Source organism: Bufo gargarizans, chromosome 3 (genome assembly GCF_014858855.1).
Source record: "Bufo gargarizans isolate SCDJY-AF-19 chromosome 3, ASM1485885v1, whole genome shotgun sequence".
NCBI lineage: Eukaryota > Metazoa > Chordata > Amphibia > Anura > Bufonidae > Bufo > Bufo gargarizans.
The window spans coordinates 193,055,422-193,073,333 of NC_058082.1; positions in this window are offsets into that span (position 1 = coordinate 193,055,422).

Below are 17,912 nucleotides of genomic sequence, written 5' to 3' on the forward strand. Positions count from 1 at the left end.
AGCGGAATGGAGGCGGAACTGAGCCAAACTGATGCATTCTGAACGAATCCTTATCCATTCAGAATGCATTGGGGCTGAACTGATCCGTTTTGAACCGTTTGTGAGATCCCTGAAACGGATCTCAGAAACAGAATTCAAAATGCAAGTGTGAAAGTAGCCTTATTAGGGTGTAAGTGCTGTTTGATACAGGCATTAACAGGGGTTATTACAAGGAAATATTTATAAGTTTTTTTTGGCCTAGTGCGATGCAGGTATATGCTCTAAAGCATTTTTGGGATTGTATTAGTGGGAAAAAGGGCTCATTAGCCGTTGTGTTGAGAAGTGCGAAAATTACAGCCCTTTTTTTCATGCAAAAGTAAAATATATTTGCCGCTCAGCGGTGCAGTTATCTGTTTTAAAGCCCTTTTTTGCGTGTATTAGTGGAAAAGGGAAAAATATCTTTGCCGTCTAGAGGTGCAGTTATCTGTTTTAAAGACCTTTTTTGCATGTATTTTTGGAAAAAGGAAAAACATCTTTGATGCTCAGCGGTGCAGTGAGATGTTTTACAGCCCAGTTTGCCATGTATTACTGGCAAAATACAAATATATTTGCATTTCATTGTTGCATTTATCTGCTGAAAAGCCTTTTGTGTAAAAATAGAAAAAAAAATATTGCCTAATTGGCGTTCAGCGGTGCAGTGAGAAATTTTACAGCCCAGTTTGACATGTATTACTGGCAAAATACTAATATATTCACCTTTTATCATTGCACTTATCTGTTGAAAAGCCTTTTGTGTAAAAATAGAAAAAAATTTGGGCCTAATTGCCGTTCAGCAGTGCATGTGCAAGGTGGAGTTCCACCTTGTGGGCACGTCGTATATGAGGCAGAGAGTTGGAAGGCCGAAGTTACAACAGCAGCGCTGACAGGCGAGCAGCAGCAGGGTGATAACACCGAAAGTGCGCACAGACGGCCCACACTTTCTGAAGCAGCTGTGCTGGTGGCTCTGTGCGACCACCGCCTCTTCCTCCAAACTACACAGGTCACTTGCATGACCTTGATTCCATGTGGGGTCGAGGACCTCATCGTCCTCAACATCATCTTCCATGCAGTCTTTACCCCTGCCTTCCTTGTCGTTCTGCACACTTTCGAAAGCGACAGCAGTTGGCACCTGTGTTTCGTCATCATCCGAGACATGCTGCGGTGGTCCTCCGATGTACTCATCTTGAAAGATAAGTGGTTGGGCATTGGTGCACTCAATATCTAGGTGAATGGCCCTGGGAAACCCTGCTAGCAGAGTCATCAAAAAGCAGAAGAGACTGCTGCATGACTTGGGGCTCAGACTGCTTGGCTGATTTGCAAAGGGGTGAGGTGAAAGACTGGTGGACATCGGCTGCAGGTGCCAACTCTGATCTTTCAGCAGGAGACTGGGTGGGAGACAATGTAAAGGAACTGGAGGCAATGTCAGCAAACCCAATCTACTGTTGCCTGCACTTGTTCTGGCCTCACCATTCGTAGAGCCGCATTAGGCCCGACCAAATACCGCTGAAGGTTCTGTCGCCTACTATATAATGTTTGAATTTCACACATGCAGACAAGGCCGCAAATTAAGTATTTTGCTCAAAACGGGTGTTTATTTTATAACAGAATATGACAGCAGTATATAACGCTTGAATTTAACACTGACAGATGCAACAAGGGCTGTAAAATTGAGTAATTTGCCCAAAAAGGGTGTTTTTTTTAATACCAGAATAGCACAGCAGTATCTAAGGCTACTTTCACACTAGCGTTCGATCGGATCCGTTCTGAACGGATCCGATCATAATAATGCAGACGGAGGCTCCGTTCAAAACGGATCCGTCTGCATTATATTGGCATATAAAAGCTAAGTGTGAAAATAGCCTCGGACGGATCCGTCCAAACTTTCAATGTAAAGTCAATGGGGGACGGATCCGCTTGAAGATTGAGCCATATGGTGGCATCTTCAAACGGATCCGTCCCCATTGACTTACATTGTAAGTCTGGACGGATCCGCACGCCTCCGCACGGCCAGGCGGACACCCGAACGCTGCAAGCAGCGTTCAGCTGTCCGCCTGTCCGTGCGGAGGCGAGCGGAGCAGAGGCTGAACGCCGCCAGACTGATGCAGTCTGAGAGGATCCGCATCCATTCAGACTGCATCAGGGCTGGACGGAAGCGTTCGGGTCCGCTCGTGAGCCCCTTCAAACGGAGCTCACGAGTGGACAGCCGAACGCTAGTGTGAAAGTAGCCTTAAGCGTATATCTCACACTGACAGATGCAGACAAGGCCGCAAATTAAGTATTTTGCCCAAAATGGGTGTTTGTTAAATAACAGAATAGCACAGCAGTATATAACGCTTGAATTTCACACTGACAGATGCAACAAGGGCTGTAAAATTGAGTATTTTGCTTAAAAAGGGTGTTTTTTAAAACCCAGAAAATTATTGCTGTATTTCTAGCTTAAATTGCACAACGACTAATGCGGCAGAGGCCCCAGATGGAGGGTTTTTTAAAACCCAGAAAATTATTGAAGTATTTCAAGCTTGTTTTCAACAATCACAGATGCAGCAAAAGCTGCAATATTAAGTACTTTGCCCCAAAATGTTTTTTTTTTCTTATAACAGAATATGACAGTATGGCAGTATATAACGCTTGAATTTCACACTGACAGATGCAGCAAGGGCTGTAAAATTTAGTTTTTTGCCCAAAAAGGGTGTTTTTTAAAACCCTGAAAATTATTGCTGTATTTATAGCTTAAATTGTACACTGACTAATGCTGCAAAGGCACCAGATGTAGGATATTGCCAAAAATGAGTGATTTTTTTTTAAACCCAGAATATAATTGCAGTAGTTCAAGCTTCTATATGACTGTCACAAATGGACATATGCTGTGCTGTTGCACAGAACTTGCATAAAATGGCTGCCACCGCCCACCTAACTAACAGATGGATAAAAGTTATTTTTCTGGGTCACTGGGCTCAGGGAAGGGTAAAAAGATTGTGCACTGCACCCACAAAACAAAATCTAGGTAGATCACTGAGTTAGCAAGCACTTCTGATTAAAGATTCTGTCCTATTCTCTCCCTCACAGCAGCAGCATCCTCTCCCTGCACTAATCAGAGCAGAGTGACGTGCAGCTTATATAGAGGCTGGGTCACATGCTGCACTAGCCAATCACAGCCATGCCATTAGTAGGCATGGCTGTGATGGCTTCTAAGGGCACAAAGCTAAACGCTTGTTGATTGGCTGCCCTGCAGACTTTCAAAAAGCACCATTAACTCGCCAAACATCGAACCCGAACTTTTACTGAAATGTTCGGGTCCGGGGTCCAAAAATCCTAAAGTTCAGTGCAAACCCGTACTTCACAGTTCGGGTTCGCTCAACCCTTGTTCTAACAGCTCCAGCACATGCCAATGAGTCCTGATATTCATGAGCTCACGGCTCTCCCCGCCTACCTGCCTCTTATTGACAGGTTTGTTTCCATATGAATCTCTAGAAGTATGTCAGGGAAGCTGTTCAGTACAAGATTTTGGCAAAATGACCCAGAAATTGACCCAGCATTTTGCTAAGGAGATCTGTCACTTGTTTATGTTGCTGTTAGTTAGGACACCATAAAACTGGTGACAGATTCCCTTTAACCCCTTGACGACCCAGGACGAGAATGCTCAATTGCCGGCACTTAGCGCTCGAGGATGAGCGCTCTCGTCCTGCAGTCGTTCCTCCCCCCGCGTGCGGACCCCCGATCAGCAGTAGAGATCCGGCGATTACTGACAGCCGGATCCCTGCTGCATCCACCAGCAAAGGCGATAATGCCGATGCCGGTGGATTAACCCATCATATGCCGTGGTCAGCGCTGACCGCGGAATATGGGAGGTTTGCGCTCCCTCACCTCATGCATCAAGTCGCCGCGCTGCTGTGGCGGGGACTCGATGGTTGCCATGGCAGCCCCAAGCCATTCCAAGGCTTGAGGCCTGTCATGTACGGAAGCCTAAGAGGCCCAACCCCCAGGCTGGGTCTCCTCGGCAACTGTTAGCATCTTACAGTGTAAGACACTAACAGTTCAATACAGCACAATACATCTATACAGCACAATACAGATGTATTGTGCTGTATTGAAACAAGGATCAGATCCTGTCCCATAGTGGGACAAAAAATTAAGTGAAAAAAAAGTTAATAAAATTAAAGTTTTACAAAAAATTAAAAGTTTCAAGTAAAAAAAAAAAAGCGTCCTTTTCCAAGAAATAAAGTAAATCAAAATTGTAAAAAAAATAGGGAAAAGACATATAGACATATTAGGTATCGTCGCGTCCGTATCAACCAGCTCTATAAATATATCACATGACCTAACCCCTCAGATGAACGCCGTAAAAAATAAAAACTGTGCTAAATAAAAAAAATTGTCACCTTACTACAACAAAAAGCTACAACAGCAAGCGATCAAAAATGTGTACGCCCACCAAAATAGTACCAATCTAACCGGACCTCATCCCTCAAAAAATGAGCCCCTATTTAAGATAATCGCCCAAAAAATGAAAAAACTTTGGCTGTTAGACTATGGAAACACTAAAACATTATTTTTTTTGTTTCCAAAATGATATTATTGTGTAAAACTTACATAAAAAGTATACATATTAGGTATCGCCGCGTCCATATCGACCAGCTCTATAAAAATATCACATGACCTAACCCCTCAGATTAACACCTTAAAAAATGTAAACTAAAAACTGTGCTAAATAAACATTTTTTTGTCACCTTAGATCACAAAAAGTGTAATAGCAAGCGATCAAAAAGTCATATGCACCCCAAAATAGCGCCAATCAAACCATCATCTCATCCTGCAAAAATCATACCCTACCCAAGATAATCACCCAAAAACTGAAAAACTATGGAAACACTAAAACATGATTTTTTTGTTTCAAAAATGAAATCATTGTGTAAAACTTGCATAAATAAAACAAAAGTATACATATTAGGTATCTCCGCGTCTGTATCGACCGGCTCTATAAAAATATCACATGACCTAACCCCTCAGGCGAACACTGTTAAAAAAATAAAAATAAAAATGGTGAAAAAAAATCTATTTTTGTCATCTTACGTCACAAAAAGTGTAATAGCAAGCGATCAAAAAGTCATATGCACCCCAAAATAGTGCTAATCAAACAGTCATCTCATCCCACAAAAAATGACACCCTACATAAGATAATTGCCCAAAAACTGAAAAAAACTATGGCTCTCAAACTATGGAGAAACTAAAACATGATTTTTTTATGTTTAAAAAAATTAAATCATTGTGTAAAACTTACATAAATAAAAAAAATTGTATACATATTAGGTATTGCAGCGTCCGTGACAACCTGCTCTATAAAAATACCACATGATCTAACCTGCCAGATGAATGTTGCAAATAACAAATAAAAACTGTGCCAAAAAAGCTATTTCTTGTTACCTTGCCTCACAAAAAGTGTAATATAGAGCAACAAAAAATCATATGTACCCTAAACTAGCACCAACAAAACTTCCACCCTATCCCGTAGCTTCTAAACTGGGGTCACTGTTTTGGAGTTTCTACTCTAGGGGTGCATCAGGGGGGCTTCAAATGGGACATGGTGTCAAAAAAAACTGTCTAGCAAAATCTGCCTTCCAAAAAACGTATGGCATTCCTTTCCTTCTGCGCCCTGCCGTGTTCCCGTACAGCAGTTTACGACCACATATGGGGTGTTTATGTAAACTACAGAATCAGGGCCATATATATAAAGTTTTGCTTGGCTGTTAACCCTTGCTTTGTTACTGGAAAAATTTATTAAAATGGAAAATTTGCCAGAAGCTATTTGCCAATAACTCTTGTGGAACACCTAAAGGGTTAACGACGTTTGTAAAATCAGTTTTGAATACCTTGAGGGGTGTAGTTTCTAGAATGGGGTCACTTTTTTGGAGTTTCTACACTAGGGGTGCATCAGGGGGGCTTCAAATGGGACATGGTGTAAAAAAAAAAAAACAGTCTAGCAAAATCTGCCTTCCAAAAACCGTATGGCATTCCTTTCCTTCTGCGCCCTGCCGTGTGCCCGTACAGCAGTTTACGACCACATATGGGGTGTTTCTGTAAACTACAGAATCAGGGCCATAAATAATGAGTTTTGTTTAGCTGTTAACCCTTGCTTTGTAACTGAAAAAAAATATTAAAATGGAAAATCTGCCAATAAAGTGAATTTTTTAAAATGTATCTCTATTTTCCATTAATTCTTGTGGAACACCTAAAGGGTTAACAATATTTGTAAAATCAGTTTTAAATACCTTGAGGGGTGTAGTTTCTAGAATGGGGTCATTTTTGGGTGGTTTCTATCATGTAAGCCTCACAAAAGTGACTTCGGACCTGAACTGGTCCTTAAAAAGTTTTTGAAAATTTCTGAGAAATTTCAAGATTTACTTCTAAACTTCTAAGCCTTGTAACGTCCCCCAAAAATAAAATGTCATTCCCAAAATGATCCTAACATGAAGAAGACATATCAAGATTATCAAAATTAGGGTAATTCACTTTTGAAAAAAGACGACTGAGAGGAGATCTAATTAATATGTATAAATATATCAGGGGTCAGTACAGAGATCTATCCCATCATCTATTCATTCCCAGGACGGTGACAAATTGGATCAACCACTGGTCTTGGTCCTTATCATCATCTCAGGAAAAGAGCTTCAATGTTCGAAACATTGCTACTTGTTATTGTGGAGTCCTAAATAAATTCTGTTCAGATTTTGTATTATCCAATTTGTGTGCAGGCACTTTATCACTATAGCAATCTATGTGGAACAAAACAAATATAGTGCACACAGAAAAGCTGCAAATAAAGCATCTCACATAGCTCACATCCAGATGTACATTAGCAGCCTCTATCACCTAGAATAGTCAATGGCATCATGGGAATACATCAATCACGTATATTGACCAGGGGGATCTTCATACCCAGAGGTGTGTTTCACATATAGCTTCTTCTGGGGATAAGTGCTATGTGGGTCTCAAGATATTTAATTTTGAATAGGCCAATCAGACAAACCAAAAACCATATGGAATAATTTACCCAGAGTTCCAGAACCACTCCCTACAGTCAAAGGATAAGGGGAGGTCTTCTCAAATAGGTGGATTTTTTAGAGAGGCTTCAATGGAAACTAGTTTTAACAGTCATAACAAATATGAACAATGATGGGGGCATTATCACATTTGGTATACTGGACAGAGCTATATAAAGTATTCCTTTATGCACCCATGTCTTGCTATGCACTTCTAAAGAATAGAGTTACAGCTTGATGCGGTTTTCTTTACGTCATGGGATGCGGAGCAAGACGCATCCATCATGACCCACAATGCAAGTCAATAGGGAGGGATACCTTTTCTCTGACACAATCTGACACAATAGAAAACGTATCCGTCCTCAATTGACTTTCAGTGGAGTTCATTACTAGGGTTGAGCGAACCCGAACTGTAAAGTTCGGGTTCGTACCGAACTATAGGTTTTTGGACCCCGGACCCGAACATTTCCGTAAAAGTTCAGGTTCGGTGTTTGGCGCCTTATTGGCGCTTTTTGAAAGACTGCACAGCAGCCAATCAACAAGCGTCATACTACTTGCCCCAAGAGGCCATCACAGCCATGCCTACTAATTGCATGGCTGTGACTGACCAGAGCAGCATGTGACCCAGGCCCTATATAAGTTTGAGTCACGTAGCGCTGCACGTCACTCTGCTGTTACAAGTGTAGGGAGAGGATGCTGCTGGACTTGTGAATTCAGATAGAGAATAGGAGAGATTCTAACTCAGCGATCTACCTAAAAAAAGTTGTGTGGGTGCAGGGCACAATCGTTTTCCTTGCCCTGAGGCCATTGACCAAAAAAATATAACTTTTATAATTCTGTTAGTTATGTGGGTGGCGGCGGCCATTTTATGCAAGCTCAGTGCATTAGCACTGCATCTGAGCTTTTGGGACATTGCAAATCACAATTTTTTTTTTTGCTAACTACAACATCTGGATTAGTCAGTGTGCAATGTAAGGTAGAAATACAGCCATCATTTTCTGTGGTTTGAAAAACACACTTTTTTTTCCAAAAAACAGTATTTTCCAGATCTGCAAGTGTTAAATTGAAGTTTAATATATACGGTTTTAATATTCTGTTACCAAAAAAAATACTTTTTTGGCAGTCTACAACATCTGTATTAGTCAGTGTGCAATTTAAGGTAGAAATACACCTATCATTTTCTGGGGTTTAAAAAGCACACACTTTTTTTTTTTAAAAACTGTATTTTCCAGATCTGCAAGTGTTAAATTCAAGTTTAATATATACAGCTTTCATATTCTGTTACCAAAAAAAGACTTTTTTGGCAATTTACAACATCTGTATTAGTCAGTGTGCAATTTAAGGTAGAAATACACCCATCATTTTCTGTGGTTTGAAAAACACCCTTTTCTTTTTACAAAAAAAAGTATATTCCAGATCTGCAAGTGTTAAATTCAAGTTTAATATATACAGCTTTCATATTCTGTTACCAAAAAAAAAGACTTTTTTGGCAATCTACAACATCTGTATTAGTCAGTGTGCAATTTAAGCTATAAATACACCCATCATTTTCAGGGCCATACAGCATCAGCACGTGTGAAATTACAGGCTTTTATACTGCTGTCAAATTCAGTTGTTAAACAAACACTCGTTTGGGCACAAACAATTTAGTTGGCAGCCTTTGATGCAATGCAGATGTCATTGTGAGATACACCCTTAATACATTTGGGTTACATTCAGAGATATAAAATACCATTTGGTGCACCAATATTGAATTCAGGCCTACACTGGTTCAGGCCGTGTGAGATACCCCCTCCACATACAGGGGTTTGAATCAGGCATTAGAAATACAGCCATTTTGGGCAAAGAAATATAATTCAGGACTACAGTGGTTCAGATCGTGTGAGATACAGGGGTTTGAATCAGGCATTGAAAATACAGCCATTTTGTGAAAAGATATGTTTACTTCAGGCCTACACTGGTTCAGGCACTGTGAGATACTCCCTCTACATACAGGGGTTTGAATCAGGCATTGTCACGCTGGGTAGGATACAAGATGCAATAGAAACACAGAAAACCATAAAACAAGTGTCTAGGCCATAAGATGTGGATAAAGGTCAACTCCTGGCAAATCCCTACCAACTCTCCCTGGACTTCTGTGCCCACGTTCAGACCCTGAAGATGGGAATAAACGTGCCCCCGTGCCTAATACTGAAGGAACCCTAAAATCCCTAAGATGGTGGAAAAGAGACAGCCTGCTTCCTCAAGCAAGGAGGGAGCAGGTGTATCTCTAACAGCCTAGACAGAACACAAGAGAGAAACAAAACCAACTTATCTGTAGCTGAGCAGAAACAACGATTCCTTCCTTCCACAGAGCAAGGTAGAAGATATAACCCGCACAGGACACTGGGAAAGGGGGTAATTTAAACTCATACAAATGACCCCACCCAGTGCACCTGAAAGGAGGCGGATGCAGCTCAAATCCAATCCCAAAACAAAACAAACTACACACGTGCTGCTAACCTGGCAGACCTGTGCACATAACCTGAGCAGGGCATGACAGGCATTTGAAATACAGCCATTTGAAATACTGCCATTTTGTGCAAAGATATATTTACTTCAGGCCTACAGTGGTTCAGACCGTGTGAGATACTCCCTCTGCATACAGGGGTTTGATTCAGGGATTTGAAATACAGCCATTTGGGCAGAGAAATATTTATTTCAGGCCAACATTTGTTCAGGCCCTGTGAGATACCCCCTCTACATATAGGGGTTTGAATCAGGCATTTGAAATACAGCCATTTGAAATACAGCCACTTTGGGCAAAGATATATTTACTTCAAGCCTACAATGGTTCAGACCATGTGAGATACCACCTCTACATACAGTTGTTTGATTCAGGGATTTGAAATACAGGGATTTGAAATACAGCCATTTTGTGCAAAGATATATTTACTTTAGGCCTACAGTGGTTCAGACCGTGTGAGATACTCACTCTACATACAGGGGTTTGATTTAGGTATTTGAAATACAGGTATTTGAAAAACAGCCATTTTGTGAAAAGATAGATTTACTTCAGGCCTACACTGGTTCAAGCCCTGTGAGATACCCCCTCTACATACAGGGGTTTGAATCAGGCATTTGAAATACAGCCATTTGAAATACAGCCATTTTGTGCAAATATATATTTACTTCAGGCCTACAGTGATTCAGACCATGTGATATACTCTCTCTACATACAGGGGTTTGATTCAGGGATTTGAAATATAGGCATTTTGTGCAAATATATATTTACTTCAGGCTTACACTGGTTCAAGCCCTGTGAGATACCCCCTCTACATACAAGGGTTTGAATCAGGTATTTGAAATACAGCCATTTGAAATACAGCCATTTTGGGCAAAGATATATTTACTTCAGGCCTACAGTGTTTCAGACCATGTGAGATACTCCCTCTACATACAGGGGTTTGATTCAGGGATTTAAAATACAGGAATTTGAAATACAGCCATTTTGTGCAAAGATAGATTTACTTCAGGCCTACACTGGTTCAAGCCCTGTGAGATACCCCCTCTACATACAGGGGTTTGAATCAGGCATTTGAAATACAGCCATTTGAAATACAGCCATTTTGTGCAAATATATATTTACTTCAGGCCTACAGTGATTCAGACCATGTGATATACTCCCTCTACATACAGGGGTTTGATTTAGGGATTTGAAATACAGCCATTTTAAATACAGCCATTTTGGGCAAATAAATATTTACTTCAGGCCTACAGTGGTTCAGGCCCTGTGCGATACTACCTCTACATACAGGGGATTGATTCAGGGATTTGAAATACAGGCATTTGAAATACAGACATTTTGTGCAAAGATATATTTACTTCAGGCCTACAGTGGTTCAGACCGTGTGAGATAATCCCTCTACATACAGGGGTTTGATTCAGGGATTTGAAATACAGGCATTTGAAATACAGCCATTTTGTGCAAAGATATATTTACTTCATGCCTACACTGGCTCAAGCCCTGTGAGATACCCCCTCTACATACAGTGGTTTGAATCTGGCATTTGAAATACAGCCATTTGAAATACAGCCATTTTGGGCAAATGAATATTTACTTCAGCCCTACAATGGTTCAGGCCCTGTGAGATACCCCCTCTACATACAGGGGTTTGATTCAGGGATTTGAAATACAGCCATTTGAAATACAGTCATTTTGGAAAAAGATATATTTACTTCAGGCCTACAGTGGTTGAGACTGTGTGAGATGCTCCCTCTACATACAGGGGTTTGAATCCGGCATTTGAAATACAACCATTTGAAATACAGCCATTTTGTGCAAAAATATACATACTTCAGGTCTACAGTGGTTCAGACCGTGTGAGATACTCCCTCTACATACGGGGGTATGATTCAGGGATTTGAAATACAGGCATTTGAAATACAGTCATTTCGGAAAAAGATATATTTACTTCAGGCCTACAGTGGTTCAGACTGTGTGAGATACTCCCTCTACATACAGGCGTTTGAATCAGGCATTTGAAATACAGCCATTTGAAATACAGCCATTTGAAATACAGCCATTTTGGGCAAATAAATATTTACTTCAGGCCTACACTGGTTCAGGCCCTGTGAGACACCCCCTCTACATACAGGGGTTTGAATCAGGCATTTGAAATACAGCCATTTGAAATACAGCCATTTTGAGCAAATATATATATTACTTCAGGCCTACAGTGATTCAGACCGTGTGATATACTCCCTCTACATACAGGGGTTTGATTTAGGGATTTGAAATACAGCCATTTGAAATACAGCCATTTTGGGCAAATGAATATTTACTTCAGGCCTACAGTGATTCAGGCCCTGTGAGATACCCCCTCTATATACAGGGGTTTGAATCAGGCATTTGAAATACAGCCATTTTGTGCAAAGGTATATTTACTTCAGGCCTACAGTGATTCAGACTGTGTGAGATACTCCCTCTACATACAGGGGTTTGATTCAGGGATTTGAAATACAGCCATTTGAAATACAGCCATTTTGGGCAAAGAAATATTTACTTCAGGCCTACAGTGGTTCAGACCATGAGAGATACTACCTCTACATACAGGGGTTTGATTCAGGGATTTGAAATACAGGCATTTGAAATACAGCCATTTTGTGCAAAGATATATTTACTTCATGCCTACACTGGTTCAGACCATGTGAGATAATCCCTCTACATACAGGGGTTTAATTCAGGGATTTGAAATACAGGCATTTGAAATACAGCCATTTTGTGCAAAGATATATTTACTTCATGCCTACACTGGTTCAGACCATGTGAGATAATCCCTCTACATACAGGGGTTTAATTCAGGGATTTGAAATACAGGCATTTGAAATACAGCCATTTTGTGCAAAGATATATTTACTTCATGCCTACACTGGTTCAGACCATGTGAGATAATCCCTCTACATACAGGGGTTTAATTCAGGGATTTGAAATACAGGCATTTGAAATACAGCCATTTTGTGCAAAGATATATGTACTTCATGCCTACACTGGTTCAAGCCCTGTGAGATACCCCCTCTACATACAGTGGTTTGAATCAGGCATTTGAAATACAGTCATTTGAAATACAGCCATTTTGTGCAAAGATATATTTACTTCAGGCCTACACTGGTTCAGACCCTGTGAGATACCCCTTCTACATACATGGGTTTGAATCAGGCATTTGAAATACAGCCATTTTGTGCAAAGATATATTTACTTCAGGCCTACAGTGATTCAGACCGTGTGAGATACTCCCTCTACATACAGGGGTTTGATTAGGGGATTTGAAATACAGCCATTTGAAATACAGTCATTTCGGAAAAAGATATATTTACTTCAGGCCTACAGTGGTTCAGACCATGTGAGATACTCCCTCTACATACAGGGGTTTGATTCAGGGATTTGAAATACAGGCATTTGAAATACAGCCATTTTGTGCAAAGATATATTTACTTCATGCCTACACTGGTTCAGACCGTGTGAGATAATCCCTCTACATACAGGGGTTTAATTCAGGGATTTGAAATACAGGCATTTGAAATACAGCCATTTTGTGCAAAGATATATTTACTTCATGCCTACACTGGTTCAAGTCCTGTGAGATACCCCCTCTACATACAGTGGTTTGAATCAGGCATTTGAAATACAGCCATTTTGTGCAAAGGTATATTTACTTCAGGCCTACAGTGATTCAGACTGTGTGAGATACTCCCTCTACATACAGGCGTTTGAATCAGGCATTTGAAATACAGCCATTTGAAATACAGCCATTTTGGGCAAATAAATATTTACTTCAGGCCTACACTGGTTCAGGCCCTGTGAGACACCCCCTCTACATACAGGGGTTTGAATCAGGCATTTGAAATACAGCCATTTGAAATACAGCCATTTTGAGCAAATATATATATTACTTCAGGCCTACAGTGATTCAGACCGTGTGATATACTCCCTCTACATACAGGGGTTTGATTTAGGGATTTGAAATACAGCCATTTGAAATACAGCCATTTTGGGCAAATGAATATTTACTTCAGGCCTACAGTGATTCAGGCCCTGTGAGATACCCCCTCTATATACAGGGGTTTGAATCAGGCATTTGAAATACAGCCATTTTGTGCAAAGGTATATTTACTTCAGGCCTACAGTGATTCAGACTGTGTGAGATACTCCCTCTACATACAGGGGTTTGATTCAGGGATTTGAAATACAGCCATTTGAAATACAGCCATTTTGGGCAAAGAAATATTTACTTCAGGCCTACAGTGGTTCAGACCATGAGAGATACTACCTCTACATACAGGGGTTTGATTCAGGGATTTGAAATACAGGCATTTGAAATACAGCCATTTTGTGCAAAGATATATTTACTTCATGCCTACACTGGTTCAGACCATGTGAGATAATCCCTCTACATACAGGGGTTTAATTCAGGGATTTGAAATACAGGCATTTGAAATACAGCCATTTTGTGCAAAGATATATTTACTTCATGCCTACACTGGTTCAGACCATGTGAGATAATCCCTCTACATACAGGGGTTTAATTCAGGGATTTGAAATACAGGCATTTGAAATACAGCCATTTTGTGCAAAGATATATTTACTTCATGCCTACACTGGTTCAGACCATGTGAGATAATCCCTCTACATACAGGGGTTTAATTCAGGGATTTGAAATACAGGCATTTGAAATACAGCCATTTTGTGCAAAGATATATGTACTTCATGCCTACACTGGTTCAAGCCCTGTGAGATACCCCCTCTACATACAGTGGTTTGAATCAGGCATTTGAAATACAGTCATTTGAAATACAGCCATTTTGTGCAAAGATATATTTACTTCAGGCCTACACTGGTTCAGACCCTGTGAGATACCCCTTCTACATACATGGGTTTGAATCAGGCATTTGAAATACAGCCATTTTGTGCAAAGATATATTTACTTCAGGCCTACAGTGATTCAGACCGTGTGAGATACTCCCTCTACATACAGGGGTTTGATTAGGGGATTTGAAATACAGCCATTTGAAATACAGTCATTTCGGAAAAAGATATATTTACTTCAGGCCTACAGTGGTTCAGACCATGTGAGATACTCCCTCTACATACAGGGGTTTGATTCAGGGATTTGAAATACAGGCATTTGAAATACAGCCATTTTGTGCAAAGATATATTTACTTCATGCCTACACTGGTTCAGACCGTGTGAGATAATCCCTCTACATACAGGGGTTTAATTCAGGGATTTGAAATACAGGCATTTGAAATACAGCCATTTTGTGCAAAGATATATTTACTTCATGCCTACACTGGTTCAAGTCCTGTGAGATACCCCCTCTACATACAGTGGTTTGAATCAGGCATTTGAAATACAGCCATTTTGTGCAAAGGTATATTTACTTCAGGCCTACAGTGATTCAGACTGTGTGAGATACTCCCTCTACATACAGGCGTTTGAATCAGGCATTTGAAATACAGCCATTTGAAATACAGCCATTTTGGGCAAATAAATATTTACTTCAGGCCTACACTGGTTCAGGCCCTGTGAGACACCCCCTCTACATACAGGGGTTTGAATCAGGCATTTGAAATACAGCCATTTGAAATACAGCCATTTTGAGCAAATATATATATTACTTCAGGCCTACAGTGATTCAGACCGTGTGATATACTCCCTCTACATACAGGGGTTTGATTTAGGGATTTGAAATACAGCCATTTGAAATACAGCCATTTTGGGCAAATGAATATTTACTTCAGGCCTACAGTGATTCAGGCCCTGTGAGATACCCCCTCTATATACAGGGGTTTGAATCAGGCATTTGAAATACAGCCATTTTGTGCAAAGGTATATTTACTTCAGGCCTACAGTGATTCAGACTGTGTGAGATACTCCCTCTACATACAGGGGTTTGATTCAGGGATTTGAAATACAGCCATTTGAAATACAGCCATTTTGGGCAAAGAAATATTTACTTCAGGCCTACAGTGGTTCAGACCATGAGAGATACTACCTCTACATACAGGGGTTTGATTCAGGGATTTGAAATACAGGCATTTGAAATACAGCCATTTTGTGCAAAGATATATTTACTTCATGCCTACACTGGTTCAGACCATGTGAGATAATCCCTCTACATACAGGGGTTTAATTCAGGGATTTGAAATACAGGCATTTGAAATACAGCCATTTTGTGCAAAGATATATTTACTTCATGCCTACACTGGTTCAGACCATGTGAGATAATCCCTCTACATACAGGGGTTTAATTCAGGGATTTGAAATACAGGCATTTGAAATACAGCCATTTTGTGCAAAGATATATTTACTTCATGCCTACACTGGTTCAGACCATGTGAGATAATCCCTCTACATACAGGGGTTTAATTCAGGGATTTGAAATACAGGCATTTGAAATACAGCCATTTTGTGCAAAGATATATGTACTTCATGCCTACACTGGTTCAAGCCCTGTGAGATACCCCCTCTACATACAGTGGTTTGAATCAGGCATTTGAAATACAGTCATTTGAAATACAGCCATTTTGTGCAAAGATATATTTACTTCAGGCCTACACTGGTTCAGACCCTGTGAGATACCCCTTCTACATACATGGGTTTGAATCAGGCATTTGAAATACAGCCATTTTGTGCAAAGATATATTTACTTCAGGCCTACAGTGATTCAGACCGTGTGAGATACTCCCTCTACATACAGGGGTTTGATTAGGGGATTTGAAATACAGCCATTTGAAATACAGTCATTTCGGAAAAAGATATATTTACTTCAGGCCTACAGTGGTTCAGACCATGTGAGATACTCCCTCTACATACAGGGGTTTGATTCAGGGATTTGAAATACAGGCATTTGAAATACAGCCATTTTGTGCAAAGATATATTTACTTCATGCCTACACTGGTTCAGACCGTGTGAGATAATCCCTCTACATACAGGGGTTTAATTCAGGGATTTGAAATACAGGCATTTGAAATACAGCCATTTTGTGCAAAGATATATTTACTTCATGCCTACACTGGTTCAAGTCCTGTGAGATACCCCCTCTACATACAGTGGTTTGAATCAGGCATTTGAAATACAGCCATTTTGTGCAAAGGTATATTTACTTCAGGCCTACAGTGATTCAGACTGTGTGAGATACTCCCTCTACATACAGGGGTTTGATTCAGGGATTTGAAATACAGCCATTTGAAATACAGCCATTTTGGGCAAAGAAATATTTACTTCAGGCCTACAGTGGTTCAGACCATGAGAGATACTACCTCTACATACAGGGGTTTGATTCAGGGATTTGAAATACAGGCATTTGAAATACAGCCATTTTGTGCAAAGATATATTTACTTCATGCCTACACTGGTTCAGACCATGTGAGATAATCCCTCTACATACAGGGGTTTAATTCAGGGATTTGAAATACAGGCATTTGAAATACAGCCATTTTGTGCAAAGATATATGTACTTCATGCCTACACTGGTTCAAGCCCTGTGAGATACCCCCTCTACATACAGTGGTTTGAATCAGGCATTTGAAATACAGTCATTTGAAATACAGCCATTTTGTGCAAAGATATATTTACTTCAGGCCTACACTGGTTCAGACCCTGTGAGATACCCCTTCTACATACATGGGTTTGAATCAGGCATTTGAAATACAGCCATTTTGTGCAAAGATATATTTACTTCAGGCCTACAGTGATTCAGACCGTGTGAGATACTCCCTCTACATACAGGGGTTTGATTAGGGGATTTGAAATACAGCCATTTGAAATACAGTCATTTCGGAAAAAGATATATTTACTTCAGGCCTACAGTGGTTCAGACTGTGTGAGATACTCCCTCTACATACAGGCGTTTGAATCAGGCATTTGAAATACAACCATTTGAAATACAGCCATTTTGGGCAAATAAATATTTACTTCAGGCCTACAATGGTTCAGGCCCTGTGAGACACCCCCTCTACATACAGGGGTTTGAATCAGGCATTTGAAATACAGCCATTTGAAATACAGCCATTTTGTGCAAATATATATTTACTTCAGGCCTACAGTGATTCAGACCGTGTGATATACTCCCTCTACATACAGGGGTTTGATTTAGGGATTTGAAATGCAGCCATTTGAAATACAGACATTTTGTGCAAAGATATATTTACTTCAGGCCTACAGTGGTTCAGACCGTGTGAGATAATCCCTCTACATACAGGGGTTTGATTCAGGGATTTGAAATACAGGCATTTGAAATACAGCCATTTTGTGCAAAGATATATTTACTTCATGCCTACACTGGCTCAAGCCCTGTGAGATACCCCCTCTACA